Consider the following 4,714-nt stretch of genomic DNA (forward strand, 5'->3'; position numbering starts at 1 on the left):
TCTGCACCAGCTCATCTACACAACAGCCCCGAGGAGGACACTACTCTTCGCCCCTGCTTTGGCACGAACGAGGACACGGAGATTCAGAGAAGCTGAGCGAGGGGCCCCCGGTTACCCGGTTCGTCAGTAAGGAACAAAATCGGGGTTTGGACCCCAGCCTGTCTACCTCGTTGCTACTTTGCTTGAGCGCCTTGAGGCTCCCAGGGCGATTCATGGATCAGAACACCGTGCAAACTGCAAATAACTGTGCAAATATCAGACATAATTGTTTTTCCAAGGACAGCTCTAATTATTCTTACTTGCAGAGGCGCTGTGAGAAACTCCATTTGTCTCGATGAACCAGTGAGCTCCGGGGTTGACACTTGAGTCCTGCTGTCCGGAGGTGTCCACCATGGCCACCGATGCCTGCCCTAAAGGAAGAGATACAGGAGATGCCTAATCCTTTTCTAATTATGAAAGAATATGTGGGAAAATAATATCGATAAGACCAGTGTTAATAGAGTAGTTTATTTCATACCTAGAAAGGATGTAAGGACATCCTTTCTAGAGGACAATGTGGTAGAACCCACTACAATTCATTTTTATTTTTATTTTTATTATGGTGACATTGGTTAACGAAATCCAGTAAGTTTCGGTCATATGATTCAACATTAAGGCATACATATGTATATATATATATACATATGTATGCCTTATTGTGTATATATATATACGCAATATATATATATACATATGTATGCCTTATTGTGTATATATATATACGCAATATATATATATACATATGTATGCCTTATTGTGTATATATATATACGCAATATATATATATACATATGTATGCCTTATTGTGTATATATATATACGCAATATATATATATACATATGTATGCCTTATTGTGTATATATATATACGCAATATATATATATACATATGTATGCCTTATTGTGTATATATATATACACATTACAATTTTGAAGCACATAACCCATGACCCAGTATTGCCATTTCCACTTAGCTCTCTTAGGGAGGTCCCTTCCCGGGTACCCCAAGCGGCGAACCGAGACGGTTTATCTGTCGAGCAAAACGTCTGACATGATGTGATCCACACTGACCCCAATGAGAGAACAGTCAGGCATGAGCGGCACCCCCAGACTGCGAAGTCCGTGCTGTGGACAGAACCATGGACCCAGAGCTCCACGAGGACACCACAGACCTTCTGAGATGCATCATTAAGAGGGACCGCTTGCAGAGTCACGGGCACGTGGTGGTCCTTGTGTTACTATGCTTTTAAAATGCACAAAAAGACATCCTATAATTTTCTGAGTGCGCGTCTGCCTCTGTGAAGCGATAGCAATTGGTTTGCAAACAGGAACGGAATTGATCACACTAGGGTCAATCTGGTTAACCGGCAGGTGGAAAAACGGAGGTGACCTTTTTCTTTGTACTGGTTGACTTTTTTTATAGTGAGATTATTCCTGTTACCTATATAACTAAGATGAAAATAATGTCCACTGAGATCATTTTAAAAATGCAGATATGGAAGTAAGCAAGAAAAATTAACACCCGAACTAATTATCATTAACACTTTAGCATAATTTAAAAAAAATTTTTTCTTGCTCACACACACTCACACTCACACCTGTTTTTTTTTTTTTTACATCATCGGAAACTGATACATCTGTAATTTTGTTAAATGAGCTATTTCCTGTGTCACTACGGAGTTTTTAAAATTTTTATTGAACAGTGTTAAGTGAAAGTTTTTTACTTTCATACATTTACTATTTTAAAATGTTTATCGAAATTAAATGCACAGCACATACATTTGAATCATTTAACTATTTTAAAGTGTCTGATTCGGTTGTTTTTAGTACCTTTTGCAACCATCGCCACCGTCTAATCGTAGAACATTTTCAACACGTGAAAAACAAACTCCGTCTCTGTTCATCTGTCACTTCTCATCCCCACCCCCACCCCCGCTCGGCGACCGCCAGTCTACCTTCTGTTTCTATGGATTCGTCTATTGTGGCCATCTTAATAGAACCCTACGACGCATGGCCTTTTGTGCCTGGTTCTTTCACTCCGCGACGTGGTCGAGGTGCATCTGTGTCTAGCAGCCGTCAGTATCTCGACCTCATTTTGTCGCCAAGTGGCATTTCGTCATCTGGCTAGACCCTATTTTATGTATGCATTCGCCAGTTGATGGACATTTGGATTCTTTTTTTTTTTTTCGGCTGTTAAATAATATTGCTATGAACATCCATGTCCAAGATTTGATGTGGACATATTTTCCATTCTCTTGGGTATAAACGTAGGGGAGGAATGATGGTCATATAGTAACCGGATGTGAAACTGTGAAACTGTCCTCCGAGGAGGCTGCACCATTTTACATCCCCACGGGCAAGGTGGGGCTCTAACTTCCCCAAGCCCTCGCCAACACCTGTTGCTTTTCGCTTACACGGTTACAGCCGCCCCAGTGGGTATGAAGTGCCGTCTCCTCGTGCTTTTGATTTGCATTTCCCTAACGACGATTGATATTAAGCATCTTTTTGTGTGTTTGCTGGCCACTTGTACATCTTCTCTGGAGAAATGTCTCTTCGGTCCTTTGCCCATTTTTCAATTGTGTCATTTGTACTTTTACCGTGGAGTTGTAAGAGTTCTTCGTGTATTACGAACACTAGATTTTTATCATCATTATATACAATTTGCCGATATTTTCTGCCTTTCTGTGAGCCGTCTTTTCACTGTTTTGATTGTGTCCTTGATGCGGTTTTATTTTTTATGAAGTCCAAATGATTTATCATTTCTTTGATTGCCTGCACTTTCGGTATCATTTTAAAGGAATTTTTGCCTAATCCAAGGTCACAAAGATATACGTCTCTGTTTCCATCTAAGAGCTTTATAATTTTAGCTCTTACATTTAGTCTTTCACCCATTTTGAGTTAATCTGTATAGATAGCATGAAATAGGGGCAGATTCATTCTTCACATGTGGTTATGCAGCTTTCCTAACACCGTTTGTTGAAAAGAGTTCTCTTTCCTCATTGAATGGTCTTGGCGCTCTTCTAGATGTGTGGGTTTATTTCTGGGCTCTTAATTCTATTTTATTCTACCCTTATGTCAGTAGCATACTGTTTTGATTACTGTCGTTTTGTAGTAAATTTTGAAATCAAGAAGCATGAGTCTCCCATCTATGTTCTTTCGTGATATTATTTTGGCTATTCTGGGTCCCTTCCATTTCCATATTAATTTTAAGATCAGCTTGTCCATTTTTACAAAAATGACAGTGAGAAATTTGATAAAGATTGCATTAAATCTGTATATCGACTTGCGGATACTGCCATTTTAACACAATGACATCGTCCGACCCGTGGATGTCTTTTCTTTGATTTGGGTCTTCTTTAATTTCTTTCAACGGTATTTTGTAGTTGTCAGGGTATGAGACTTGCACTTCCTGGATTACATTTCTCCAAGCATTTTATTTTTACGACATCGCACATAGAATTGTTCTCTTAATTTCACATGAGGATTGTTCACTGCTTGTATTAAAACACAACCAATTTTTTTTTTCTTTTGTTTTACGCCTACAGTACCTGGTCTTCCTAGGTGGTCTCCCATCCAGGTACTAACCAGGCCTGACCCTGCTTAGCTTCCTAGATCAGACGGGATCGGGTGTGTTCAAGGTGGCGCGGCCGTAGAAAACACAGCTAGTTTTTGTATATGGATCTGGTTTTCTTCGACATTGCTGAACCACTTATCAGCTCTAATAATTTGGTTGCAGAGTCTCTCCCATCACTGTTAGCCTTTGTTTTTCTAATTCAGTTGTCGGAAGTTGATTCTGACTTTTTTTTTTATAAGTTTTCTTCATTGCTTTCACGGCATGCTGGGCTTCAGAATCCCTCCCTCCGTAGTATTTGCCGACATCACTCTAGTATAGAGACTTCTAAAACACTATGTTTAACGGTCGCATAATATTTCCTATGATTTCCTTAAGCGTCGTTTTATTGATGGACATTATTAATTCTTTTCATCATTTTAGGCACAGTGATGCAACCTGGACTTTCATCTCTGTCCACATCTCTGACGATTTCCTTCGTCTGGACCGCTAAAGCGAACACGTGAGAAAAAGGACATAAGCTTTCGAGGCTCACGATATATGTCATGAAAATCGTTTCCAAATGATCACGTCATTTACACTTCCGCCAGCGTACTTGGAAATATCGCCACACCCCAGCCTTGCCCCAGTGGACGTGATCACTAAGACATAGGGTAAGTAGAGAGGCGACAAATAACATCTCATTGTTTTGTTTCTCAGGCCTCTGATTATCGGCAAGGCCACAATTCTCATGGTGTTTCTTTGGTATGGCCATTGCAATGTCTGCCTTTTGATTTATTTATGAGAGCTATGTACGCAGGAAGACTATTAACCCTTAATGATAATAATTGCTAATATTCGAAAATCTAGATTTGATTTATTTATTTATGAGAGCTATGTACGCAGGAAGACTATTAACCCTTAATGATAATAATTGCTAATATTTGAAAATCTAGAGCTCTAGAAGCATTTCCAATTTCACACGCCCAGCAAGTTCTCTTTGGTTACTGTGTCCTATGACTGCTGTAATAATTATCACAAACTTAGTGGCTTAAAACAACGGAAATTTATTTTTTTATAGTTATAGGGGTCAAAAGTCATAAAGTCAAGGTGTCAGCAGGGCTG

At 39.4% G+C, this 4,714-nt stretch overlaps 1 pseudogene; it reads right to left on the minus strand.

Annotated features, from left to right (window-relative positions):
* Positions 1-3,575: 3,575 nt before the first annotated feature.
* Positions 3,576-3,694, minus strand: LOC112477396 (annotated as a pseudogene).
* Between the last annotated feature and the right edge of the window lie 1,020 nt (positions 3,695-4,714).

The sequence above is a fragment of the Pteropus alecto genome, unplaced genomic scaffold (assembly GCF_000325575.1).
Source record: "Pteropus alecto unplaced genomic scaffold, ASM32557v1 scaffold123, whole genome shotgun sequence".
NCBI lineage: Eukaryota > Metazoa > Chordata > Mammalia > Chiroptera > Pteropodidae > Pteropus > Pteropus alecto.